The sequence below is a fragment of the Tamandua tetradactyla genome, unplaced genomic scaffold, assembly GCF_023851605.1.
Source record: "Tamandua tetradactyla isolate mTamTet1 unplaced genomic scaffold, mTamTet1.pri scaffold_73_ctg1, whole genome shotgun sequence".
NCBI lineage: Eukaryota > Metazoa > Chordata > Mammalia > Pilosa > Myrmecophagidae > Tamandua > Tamandua tetradactyla.
This window is the reverse complement of record NW_027518403.1, coordinates 685,228-698,959: the sequence shown is the minus strand read 5'-3', so window position 1 is coordinate 698,959 and position 13,732 is coordinate 685,228. Positions and strand designations below refer to the sequence as shown.

Here is a 13,732-nt window from a genome sequence, read left to right as displayed (position 1 = left end):
AGATCTTACAAAGTTTCTGTGCACTAAATTTACTTTCCAGAAACCTACAACCTCCAGATGGGTCCCTGGAGCACAAAAGTCCTGAAGCCCAGAGGGCCCAGCCTCTCCACAACATCAGCTATCTCCATCCCCCTACCCCATGTTAGTGACAGACACTTCCAACATGAAAAAGTTAGAATGGGCATAGCCCAAACACCCCTTAATAATGGGAGGATTGAAGAAGACGAAATTATAACAGAGAAGGTAGGATGCAACAAATGAGTATGACTGCTGAATCAGTATAATGATATTTGTTTTCAGTCTCCAGTGTCTTGGAGCAGTCAAAAGGAAAAACTGGAAATTATGGAATTGTTACCCACACTAAATGCTAAAAACTGTTCTATAACTGCTTGTTAAACTGTACATTGAAATGTATTGCATTTTTGTATATATGTTATATTTCACAATAAAATGTTTAAAAATAGGGGGACAAATAAAGATAAGCACACATACACACACAAACATGCATTGAGAAGTAGAGAAAGCTAAAAGTGGCCTTCTCTGGCAGTTTGATGATTGGTGATCCTTATTTTATAATTCTCTGTACATTATGACTGCTATGATTATTTGCTTTATACCCATTTAAAAAAAACCAAAACTGGTGCCTAAAAACAAAAATGTCATTATGTGAGAAAAACTACTTTTCCCTTGCAACTTGAGAACAAAACATGTCAACATGTCTTATTGGGGAACAATCTAGAAAACCAAGAATGCAATTTTAAAAACAGTTCAGGAGCCCAATGGATAACCTCAAAGAGCCTGAACTAGATTCCAGGGCTGCACTGGGCAGGGAGTGGGCAGGACCTGGTCAAGTGTCAGCTGTTTCCTGGGTGACCCTGAACCAGTCCCCAGTGTGCTTAGCACTCTCACCCACTCCCAACAGTCCACCCCACATGAGGGGGCAGGACTGGATCAGCGTTTTCCACCCATTAGTTCATCACAACCCCTGGGCACTTGTGAAGCACGCGCTTCCGGCCCAGCCCAGACCAAAAGGATCAGAATGTCCAGGCTCTCCTCTGACCTATTCCAACCCCCTCACTTTTAGGAGGCTGTCACCTCTGGGCTAGCAGGGCCTGCCCAGAGCAGGCAGAGGGCTCTGAAATGCACATCAATGTGCCCCCCCCATTGCTGACTCTTGAGTGGGGACCAGATATCTTCCCCAAAGTCCAGTTTCCTCACTGTCTCCTAGGCCCTTCCTGGGTCACTGAGCCTGGGCTGGGTCTGAGCCCAATGGTCATTCATAAAAGGCCTGATGTCTTCCCAACCTGTTGAGAACTCAGGCCAAGCAAATTTTAGATAACTAGAAGTGTTATTTACTCTCTGCTTTTGATCTAGCAGAGCCTAGCTGACTCTGCCGCCAAGAGATGTGAAGGCTTGCTGACTTTGCTTCCACCCCAGGCCCTGGCCCCACCCTGCCCAGAGCTGCCCGGAGCTGCTCTCTGGTGACTTCTCTCCAGAGACACTTCCTTGAGCCTCCCTCCCCAACACTGCCCCAACCCAAGCATCACCCTTCCTCCAGGGCTGCATGGTGTCCACCAAAAACATACGTGGACATCCTAACTGCCAGTACCTGAGAATAGGACCTGATGTGGAAATAGGGTCATTGCAGACAGAATCAGTCACGTTAAAATGAGGTCATGCCCAGTAGGGTGGACGTTCAGTCCAACATGACTGGGAGTCCTTATAAGAAGGGGAGAGGATAAATATGACCACAAAGGCAGAGACCGAAGTGCTGCCAGCACCAACCCAAGGCATGCCAGGGATGGCCGGCCCTGCAAGAAGCCAGGAGAGTGGCACAGGACTGGCCCTCCAAGCTCCAGAGGGAGCATGCCCAGCCGAAACCTTCCATCAGACGCATGACCTCCAGAACTGTGAGAAGGTACATTTCTGAGTTGTAGCCAGCTGATGGTACTTTGTTACAGTAGCCCAGGAAATGAGATACCCAGTAGTTTTTTCATGGCCCTTACAGCTCTCTAGTATTTATTTAAGTGTTGCTGCTCTCTCTCCCACTTGACGGAACCATCAGGGTGTGTCTGTGGCATTCATCAGAGTCCAGCACAGTGCCTGATCCACACTCATTCCATAAGGACATGAGAATGAATCCATGAATGAGTGAACAGAGTGGTCAAAAGAAAAAGAAAAAGAAACCCAGTCTTTCCATGGAAACTTGAACAGGGAGCAAGATCTTGCTGGTTTGTCCAGGTTGGTGTGATGCCCTGATACAGCCCAGAGTAATCTGGGCAGCAGACTGAAAAGTATTTGCAAAGTTCCCTTGGGGGACTGGGGAAAAAGGAGGAAATATTAACCTTTCCCACCTGGGGAGACCTGATATTCTTGCAAGCATTGGGGATGCCAATCTGATGGGCCAGACCCTCGACCTTGGGGCTTGCCCTTATGAAGCATGTTCCCGCAGAGAAGAAGCCAAGCTTACTTATAAGTATGCCTGAGAGTCACCTTGGCGCAAAGGTATTGAGAGAGCCTTCATGTCTAAAAGGGGGAAGAGAGAAATGAGAAAAAATAAAGTTTCTGTGTCTGAGAGATTTCAAAGAAAACCAAGAAGTAATCCTGGGGTTATTCTTATGTATTATATAGATGTCCCTTTTCAGCTTATGGTGTATTGGATTGGAGTGGCTGGAGGGAAGTACCTGAAACTGTTGAGCTGTGTTCCAGTAGCCTTGATTCCTGAAGATGACTGAGTAACTTTAGAGCCTTTAAGGTGTGACCGTGTTATGGTGGAAACCCTGACTGAGTCCCCTTAACAAGAACCCATGGTATTGAAGGGGGTGTGCCTGGCCCAACCCCCGGGGGACCATCTGGAAATGTCTATTATCAAAATCACAAACACACGTACCCTCTGACCCCATAATTCTACCTGTAACAGTTCATCCTACTGATTCACTCGGAAGATGACTCAAAACGTCATTATTATCCAGTGTAGCATTTGTCAGTAATAGCTAGTTTAGATTGTTAAACTTAAAAGAAAAAAATGACAAAAAATAATGGGGGTATGAGGATGGGACACTTTAGGTGTTCTTTTTTTTTTTTTTTTTTTTTTTTTTTAAGGAAAGACAGAGAGAAGGAAGGAAGGATAGAAGGAAGGAAGGAAGGAAGAAAGGGAAACATTTTTAAACATTTTCGTGTTTTATTGTATTCTGTTTCTCCGTTTTTGTTACATGGGCTGGGGCCGGGAATCGAACCGAGGTCCTCCGGCATAGCAGGCAAGCACTTTGCCCGCTGAGCCACCGCGGCCCTCCCAGGTGTTCTTTTTCCCTTTTTTTTTGGAGTCAAGAAAATGTTCAAAAACCAATTGTGATGATGAACACAGCTAGATAATGGCACTGTGAGCCAGTGACCACACACACCAGATGAATGTATGGTAGGGGAATAAATCATCTACCACAATAAGAAAAAAAGAAAGAAACCTAGTCAGCCTTCTATGGACTGACCTCATGTACTGCATCACTAACCAACCCAATCTAGTCTTGACCTCAGGTTACACTGCCCCCTCCTCCACAGGCCCCTCCAGCCAGCCCATCTGCCCCACGATCAGCCTTGCCAAGCTGCTGCCTCTCTTTGCAAAATCCTGATTCCTGTCTGAAGACTCTCCCTCTTCTTAGCATCTCACCCAACAAATGGGGCCCAAATTCCTGGCCACAACATCCCACCATGTCTCTCTTCTGGAAACTTCTCATTCCAGTCTGATATGTGCATTCCAACATGTAAATGAACACTGGGTGGGTGGACTTAACCCAGTGAGCCTGTACAGGGAAGGTGGCTTTTCCTGACCTCAGAGATTGAAGCATGAGAGGGTGTGCTGGTTTGAAAGGATGTATGCCCCCTAGAAAAGCCATGTTTTAATCTAAATCCCATTTCATAAAGACAGAGTAATCCCTATTCAATACTGTATGTTTGAAACTATAATCAGATCATCTCCCTGGAGATGTGATTTAATCAAGAGTGGTTGTTAAGCTGGATTAGGTGACCACATGTCTCCTCCCATTTGGGTGGGTCTTGATAAGTTTCTGGAGTCTTATAAAAGAGGAAACATTTTGAAGAATGAAGGAGATTCAGAGAGAGCAGAGAATGCTACAGCACCACGAAGCAGAGAGTCTATGAGCCAGCAACCTTGGAGATAAAGAAGGAAAATGCCTCCCAGGGAGCTTCATGAAACAAGAAACCAGGAGAGAAAACTAGCAGATGATGCCATGCTCACCACATGCTTTTCCAGATGAGAGAAACTGACTGTGTTCGCCCTGTGCCTTCTCACTTGAGAGAGAAACCCTGAACTTTATCAGCCTTCTCAAACCAAGGTGTCTTTCCCTGGATGCCTTTGATTGGACACTCCTATAGACTTGTTTTAATTGGGACATTTTCTCAGCCATAGAACTGTAAACTAGCAACTTATTAAATTCCCCTTTTCAAAAGCCATTCTGTTTCTGGTATATTGCATTCTGGCAGCTAGCAAACTAGAACAGAGGGACACACTGTTGGCTTTGCAGGTGGAAGGGCAAGGAACACAGATGGCTCTAGAAGCCAAGAGAGACCACCATCAAGGAAGAAAGTCCTCAGTGAAAAGGCAGTCACAAGGGATGCCACTGCCAGCCATGGAAGGACCCAGGGCTTCAGAAGAGAATTCAGACTGCCCAAGGACTTTTGGACCCTGGACAAATAGCCCTGCCACAACATGCCTGCACTTCTGACCAACAAAAAAAAACTGTGAACTAGTAGCTGAAGGTTGTTTTAAGCTGCTAAATTTATGGTCGTTGGCTACTCAGCATAAAAAACTGACACATGGAATGGGTGTTGTCAAGTCTTCTGATTTTTAAAGAGGAGCTAAAAATATGAACTTTTAACAAAAGCTTCCATTTTTTAAATGTTAGCAACAATTGAACATTAACCCAAAAAGCAAACTACTCTATAGACAAACACAACTTCTATGGATTACCAGTTTGACCTGATACATGCAATGCAAAAAGAACGGACCCATGGCAAAATGGTGGAGTTCTTCCTTCTTCATGCAAATGCATACCCTAAGCACTTAATACATGCTGCCCTGTGCCAGACACTCAGGGGAACAGAGAGTTATATTAGAGGAGGCTCTGTTTCTAAGACAGACAAAGACTCAAAAGCCTGGAAAGAAAGATGTTTAATCTGACTATGTTAAATATATATATGCACAGCAAAAGTAAAGTGAAAAGATAAATGCAAAAAATGGGAAATATATTTACAACCCATATCACAATTAACCTAACATTAGGTCAATTTCCCTAATATATAAAAAGTTCCTATGTATCAATAAGAACCACTCCATAAAAATATGAGCAACAATATAAACAGAAATGTCAAGAGATACTCAACTTCACTCACTCATAATAAGAAATGCAAATTACCTGACAGTGACTGTGGCATGCAACCTTCTAACATGCGCCCAATGGCCTCTTGCCCCTGCTCTCCAGGCTCTTGGCCTCTGCCCCTTGAGTGAGGCATGAACCCATGACTTGCTTCTCACCCACAGAAGCAAAGGGATGAGATGTCATTTCTGTGATTAGGTTACAAAAGATCGTGGTTTCTGTAACCTTGCAGCAAAGTCCACCCTTTGAAGGAGAAAGCTGGGTTTTGGAGCTGTCCACCTGGGAGAAAACCACTGGGGGCCTCTGGGCAATTGCAGGTGGAGGAGCTGGCACCCTGAGTACAACAACCTATGGTGAGTCAAATCCTGCCACCAGCCTTGTGGTGAGCTTGGAAGACAACAGCCTGGGCAGTGCCTCGGCTGCTGCATCAGAAGATACCCTTGAGCAGAACACCCAGCTGTGCACAGGTTCCTGGCCTGCAGGGACCAAAGAGGAGATGCGTGCACAGTTTCATGCTGCAAGGCTTTGGGATAATCTGTTACACAGCACAGAAGCTCTCACCATGAAATGCCAATCCCACAGAGCGGCTGTTGAAGACCAAAAAGGTGGAAGTGAACTGTGCTGGAGAGTGCTGGGGAGCAGGTAATGGCCTCTGGTGCTGTGGGGTCCAACCCCTGGGGGCCACGTGAGAATGTCTGTCATCAAATTCACAAATGTGCAAGATTCTACTTGCAACATTCACCCCTGGGCTGCTCAGATGCGTGCAAAACAACATGTCATAATTATTCACTGCAGCATTTGTCGGAAATAAACTTGAAAGTGCATCAGAAGGGAATGGTTAAATAAATATTGGTCCATCTGTATATGGAATACTGAGCAACTATAATTTTAAAAAGGAAGCCATTAATGTACTTATAAAGAAAATCTCCAAGATATATGGGATATGGCTCCACCATCTGGCTCGTCACCTTTACGTGATACAGCGTCTCAACATGATCTATCAGTCTGTATGACTGTCTGTAGCTGAGTGTGTATTTAACTTGTATGTACATGTGTGATGTGTAACTCATTTTAGGAAAGGAAGTCTAGATAGAATGGACACTTGCTCATGCTGAGAAAAGACCTCAGGGACGGGATGAGAAGGGATGAGGGCAGTAGAGTGGCTGGAGCAAGAGGTGACAAAGCGATGGGGAGGTATTCTCTGAGATGGGAGCCTCCCAAACTCTTGAAGTAGCAGGAGAAGACCCACCAGGACATGAGCCTGGAGGGCCAGGTCACTGGGAGAAGGGAGAGACTTGGCGGTTGTAGTGCAAACATGAGGACAGGTCAGTCACAGCTGATACCAGGGTTACAACCTGACACACAATAATCTTGGGGTCTGTCAAGGTCCCAGTGGAAACCAGGGCAGAGCTGGTGTGGGGGTCATGGGAGGCTGTGACTCTAAGAACTGGCACGCTGGGCTGAGGGGAGGGCACCTGACACCTGGGACAGCAGCTGGGCGGCCCACTAGGGGCGTGGGGTGGAGTGAACAAGAGGGAGTGGCCGAGGCTGTGGCAAATGGAGAGAAGACCCCCACCTAAAGGGCAGTCCCTGCTGAGCAGGACCTCAAGGGTAGTGCGGTTCCAGCATCGCAGGAGAAAACAGAAATTGAGTTTCTTAGGTGAAAACTCGTGATCTTCAAATGTTGATTTAAAAACATTTAGACCCCCAGCCTTACAGTTACAAAGTGGCAGAGCCCTTGCCCCTCCCTCTCACTGACCACTAGTACAGCAATCCACCCAATTTTTTACCCTACACCCCCCTTCCTTAGTATTTATTTATACATTTTTTGGCCCTATTTTTACTCCTCTTCCAAACACTGGATAAAAGAAGCTTCAGACACACAGTTTTCACAATCACACTGTCACACTGTGAAAGCTACACTGTTATAAAATCATCTTCAAGAATCAAGGCTACTGGAGCACAGCTTTACAGCCTCAGGTACTTTGCTCCTACAACTCCCACACACCATAAGCTGAAAAGGGACATCTGCATAATACATAAGAATAACCTCCTGAGTGACCTCTCAACTCTGCTTGAAATCTCTCAGCCCCTGAAACTTTATTTTGTCTCATTTCTGTCTTTCCCCTTTTTGCCAAGAAGGCTTTCTCAATCCCATGATGCTGGGGCCTGGCTCATCCTGGGAGTGGTATCTCAGGCTGCCAGGGAGGTTTACACCCCTGGGAGTCATGTTTCAAGTAGGGGGAGGGCAGTGAGTTCACCTGCTGAGTTGGTTTAGAGAGAGAGGCCACAGCTGAGCAACAAGAGGTTCTCTGGGGGTGAGTCTTAGGCATAATTATAAGCTGAGATTCTCTTTTACAGGAATGAATTTCATACAGGACAAGCCCCAAAAGCAAGGGCTCAGCCGATTGAATTGGTTGCCCCTGCTGCTTGTGAGAATACCAGAAATTCTCCAAATGAGGAGGTTGAATATTTCCTCCTTTCTCCCCAGTCTCCCAAGGGGACTTTGCAAATACATCTTTATTCACTGCCCAAATCACTCTGGGATGTATCAGGACATCACACCAACCTGGACAAACCAACAAGATCTCATGCCCTATTCATGATTCCATGTACTTATGGTGTTAGATAAAACAGTGCTGCCTGAAAATGAAACAGACTTGGGAGAGGGAGGGCCAGCATCCAGAGACCATTTAAGTATCTGGATCAAGCAATGCCTGAAGTCCAACTCCTTAAGACATCCCAATCATATGAACTAATAAATTGTCTTTGTAAGCTTAACGTGGATTGAGATGGGTCTCTGTCACTAGAAACTAGAAGAATCCTACCTAATATTAAACAAATGGTATCTGGGAGAAGAGGTCCCAGGCCACCCCCAAGGTGTGTACTCTTGCGGGCACTAGACGGTGTCTACCTCCCTCCCCATCCAGCCCCTTACCTGGAGGCGGTCCAGGAGCACCCCAGCCACAGGAAGCCCCAAGCCGGCACACACGAAGGGGCTACCACCTGAACGCTGATGGACAAGGAGGTCTCACCACCAGGCTCTATCCAGAGTTTGGGGGCAATGGCTTGGCCCTCGGGGACACTTGGGGCTCCTGCGGGGCACCTTCCCAAGCTGCCGGGGCCTTCAGGCCTCTGCTGGTGGGTCTCCGTGGCCTCCATCGTGCACAGCCACCTGGAGACACAGAGCCACAGGGTCACAAGGCTGAACCACTGGTCCCTTCAGGTCCACACCCCATGGCTCCTCGTGCGCTGCAGGCATTCTTCAGCCTCCCTTACCACAGATCCTTATTTAATATGCACATGTGTAGGATAAAACAGGCATACAGAAGAGAGTACTAAATATATATGAACCAGAAATTAGCAAAAATGGTCCAGCAAAAAGTATCTCCTCCATAAAAGCAACGAGGAACTGGAAGAAAGCGTGAGAATCAACGTTTTCACAACTCTGGAAATTGATAGTCAAAGGCCTGCTGCAAACCAGGGAGCTTTTATTCAAGAGAAATTACTGATCCTCAGTAAGAACAGCAAGCTTTTAGTTCGCCCTCGCCCCAGCCCACACTCCCGCTCTGCCGCAGCCACCGTGAAAGGTGCCAGCCTGTAAGTGAGGCAAAAACCAGCTCCTGGACAGAGCACCTGGGGCCAGAGCACCTGCCGACCACTGGCCTGTCTGGTGGCTCCCTGAAGCCCCCAGTCACAAAGCTGCCTGCCTTTGACCTGACTCCAAACTTACTTATCATGAGAAGACTTTTTCTTGGGGAAGATTAATTGAAAAACATTACAGACAAATGTGTGACTTCATGGCTGCCAGAGGTGCTGAATAAGAGACTGAAAAAAGCTTAAAGGTAAAATCTGACGTCTGAGCTATTCACAGGGTTTTGAAAAGACCCCCATATTGCTGGGAGTCTGGAAGGCCACACACATGTTAGGGCTGGAGACACTCTGAGAGCTGTGTATATGCTCAAGGAAGACCTGGAAAGGTCCTAAGCTCCCACCCATGGCTGACCTGGGGCTTTTACACAAACAGGAAGTGAAGTGAAAGGAGACCTGCCAACCTTAGCCTAGTGAGCACGGGAGGCAGGAACCAGCACTCAGAGCCTCTGGCAAAGACTGGAGACTCACTGCCTCCAGGCCCGGTGCTGAAGGGAATCTCAAGCCGCTCATCAGCTTGCCACTCTGCAAGATTTCACTGGCCACAAACAACAAAGAACACAAGTTTGCAAAATCTTTCAGAAGTCACTAAGCAAACAAGCATCAATTACTACAAAGAAATAACAAAACTACAAACCCTAGGGAGAAGGGAGAAACTGATTTGTAGAGATCAACATTGTATTATTTTTGAATGCCCAGTTTGAAACAAAAAATTCTGAGACATGTAAAGAAACAAGAAACTATGGTCAATACACAGGGAGAAGAGCAATGAAAAGAAACGGTCCCTGAGAAAGCCCAGACATTGACTCAACGGGACAAAAACCTTATGCCCAATATTTTAAATATATGCAAAAAAAAAAAAAAAAACTACAGGAAGTGTAACAAATTAGGTGTCAGCAGCTGACAGAGTTTAAGAAGTCGAGAGGCTATTCTGGAGGTCACTCTTATGCAGGCTTCAATTAGACATTTCTACCTATCAGATCTTGCCAAATCTAACCAAAACCATTCCAGCCAATCCTAAAGAACACCTCAGACAATATGTAAGATTCTACAAAGGTTGCATGCACTAGGGTAATTTTCTGGAAACCTACAACCTCTAGATGGGTCCCTAGACCAGATATGTCCTGAAATGAAGAGGGGCCAGCCTCTCCAGAACATCAACTAGTTCCACCCCCTTATTCCATATTATTGATATCCCCTTCCAACATGAAAAAGTTAGAATGGCCATAGCCCAAATGCCCCTAAAGAGTGGGAGAAAGATCAAAGGTGATGGTAAAGTTATAGAGAGAAGGAAGGGTTTAACAAATGAGTATGGTTGCTGAATTAGTAGACTGATATTTCTTTTAGCCTCTAGTATCTTAGAGTAGCTAGAAATAAAAACTTAAAATGGTGGAACTGTAATCCATACCAAACTCAAATATGTTCTACAACTAATTGTTACGATATGCTTTGAAATTTATTGCTTATTTGTAAATATGTTGTTTTTCACAAAAAAAGAAAAAAGTAGATTGTGATGATAAATGCACAGCAATATGATGCTATTGTGAACTTTTGTACACTTTGGATGATTACATGGTATAGGAATACATAATGCATATCAATAAAAATAACTTAAAGAAGTTGGGGGGAAGAATTTTCAGAGCAGTAAATTTGGGATAGAGACAAACTTGGGATTTATAAGAAAGACAGACAAATGGGCCTGCACAAGAGTAGTGAAAGGGGATGGCAGGAAATGAGAGAGGAGCAGTGAGTGTGGGCTCTATATAGAGAAGCTTATTGGCCCCCATAAGGAGTTTATGTTTTATCCTAAGGGTGAAGGGAAAGCACAGGAGGGCTCTGAGTGTGGAGAGACAATATAATGGGTTATGCTTTTAAAAGATCACTCTATTGCTTTCCCCACTAAAAGGAACCAGAGCCCACAAGTGACCCCAGTTGATCCCTGTGGAGCTAAAGAATTGTCCCAGCATTCCAGAGAATATGGAGAAATGATAAATCATGGCTGCTTTCTGCCCCTACATTTCTTAGAGTATTGTTAGTTCACCAAAAGATAACCAATATATTCCTATAACGTGATTCCATAATAGTTCAACCTGCTTTTCTCTGGGGTTAGGAAAGGATAAGGAGCTAAGGGCCATCAATGTAGAAGAAAAACCTTAGTGACCAGTGAAGCTATGCACTTAAAAGAAAGTTGAGTGCATAACACTGAATTGGTGAACATCAAAGTGAATTCTGACCTTAAAGTTTATGTATTTCCAATTCTGTCCCTTCTAAAAGTGGTCAGAGCAGCATGACTTCCCCCGAGCCTGCCCAAGTCAGTGAGGGACAGAGGGTCTGGGGAAACATGGACAGAAGCTGCCTTTCCAGCCCAGATACGAATGCCCCCTGTGAGAAAAGGCAGTGAGAGGCATGATCCCTGCCTGGGGAGAACAAGGACTGGGACGGCTGGGGGTGTACCCCACCTCAAGGAAAGTGGGGGACACAGACCCACATTGCACCAGACTGGCAGCAAAGAGAGGGACGAGGTGCCCTGCAGCCAGCCTGCCTGAGCACAGAAAGCATCAGCTCTGAGCACGAGGGCATTCTCCAACAGCACCACCTGCTGGGCAGAGCAGAAAGTGCAAGGGAGTCCAAGGGCTTTTTCAAAGACCACCCAGAGAATGACTCAGGCCCACTGGAGCTGGTCCAGGCACCCCGCACAGAGCCTGCCCCAGTTTGGGCTGAGAAACACAGACGACCCACTATTAAAGCAGAGCCCAGAACATGCGCAGATCTTGCAGAATGGTGGAAAACAGCACCATGGAGAGCACCACTGGGAGACAGCAGACTTGACCTACCCACAGAGAGCTGGCTTGGTGTCCAGTGTCGACTCCCACCCCCAGGGCAGCCGCTGAAGGTGTCGGGTTTGGGGGAGACTAGTGGGCAGAACAAATCTGATAGCTAGTCAGCGAGAGAGACAAACACATGCAGAACAAATCCAACCAACAAGAAAACACCAGGCAAAAGAGATTAAAATGACCTCTAGAATAAACTAAGCAAGAAAATCAAATGCCTCAATACCAGCAAAAATCACAACTCATACCAGGAAAAACAAAGGTATTACCCAACCAAAGGGACAAACTAACACCTCAGCAACATGCAGGAATTGAAACTACTAATTAATGATGTCAAAACAGATCTTCTAAATCAATTTAATGAGTTGAAGGAAAATATGGAAAAAGAGATGAAGGATATAAAGAAGACACAGGGTGTCCACACAGAAGAACTTGAAAGCTTGAAAAACAAATGGCAAAACTTCTGGGAATGAAAGGCACAAGAGAAGAGATGAAGAACAAAATTGAAACATACAGCAGAAGATTTGAAGGGGCAGAAGAAAGGATTAGAAGACAGGACATCTGGAATTCTACACACAAAAGAACAGATAGGAAAAAATAGAATAATTGAGCAGGGTCTCAGGGAACTGAAGGACATGAAGTTCACAGATATATATACTATGGGTGTTCCAGAAGGAGAAGAGAAGGTAAAAGGTGCAGAAATAATAATGGAGGAAATAATCAATGAAAATTTCCCAACTCTTATAAAGACATAAAACTACAGGCACATGTGACATCAGTTTTTTCTTTTTTCTTTTTATTTCTTTTTCTGGAGTACTGCAAATGTTCTAAAAATGATCATGGTGATGAATACACCACTATGTGATGATATTGTGAGCCACTGATTGTATACTATGGATGGACTGTGTGTATGTGAAAATTGCTCAATAAAAATATATATTTGAAATGGATCAAAGACCTAAACATTGGAGCTAAGACCATCAAACACTTAGAAGAAAATATAGGAAAATATCATAAAGATCTTGTGATAGGTGGTGGTTTCATAGACCTTACACACAAAGCACAAGCAATGAAAGAAGAACTAGAAAAATGGGATCTCTTCAAAAGTGAACACTTCTGTGCATCAAAGAATTTTGTCAGGAAAGTAAAAAGGCAGCCTACACAATAGGAGACAATATTTGGAAACCACATATCAGATAACCATTTAATATCCAAAATATATTGAGATCTCACAATTCAACAAAAAAAAGACAAACAATCCAATTTAAAAACAGACAAAAGAGGTCCTCAGTGGCTCAGCAGACAGAGTTCTCACCTGCTGTACCAGAGACACAGGTTCATTTCCCAGCACCTGCCCATGGGGAAAAAAAAGTATATACATATATATATAGGCAAAAGACATGGACATTTTTATGAAGAGAAAATACATATGGCTCAAAAATATATGAAGACATGCTCAACATTACCGGGCTATAAGGGAAATGCAAATCAAAAACACAATGAGATATCATCTGGCACCTACTAGAATGGTTACTATCAGAAAACTAAAAACAGTGCTGGAGAAGATGTGGAGAAAGAGGCACATTTATCCACTGTTTGTGGGAATGTAAAATGGTGCAACTGCTCTGGAAAGCAGTTCAGAAGTTCCTCAGGAGGTTAAGTATAGAATTGCCGTATGATCCAACAATCCCATTACTAGGTATATTCAGAGGAACTGAAGGCAAGGACACAAATGCATACTTGCACACCAATGTTTATAGCAGCATTATTTATGATTGCAAGAGATGGAAACAACCCAAATGTCCATCAATGAACAAGTGGCTAAGCAAGCTATGGTATATACATACAATGGAATATTAC

General features: G+C 44.7%; 1 protein-coding gene across 1 annotated transcript in view; it reads right to left on the bottom strand.

The window, feature by feature from the left end:
- The window catches only part of LOC143673271 (tripartite motif-containing protein 60-like), a 337,056-nt gene that overhangs the window by 245,526 nt on the left and 77,798 nt on the right, over nt 1-13,732 (bottom strand). Inside the window, exon 3 of the mRNA XM_077147577.1 lies at nt 8,329-8,565. The gene's annotated coding sequence lies outside the window, so the exon portion shown is untranslated. The remainder of the gene's footprint in view (nt 1-8,328; nt 8,566-13,732) is intronic.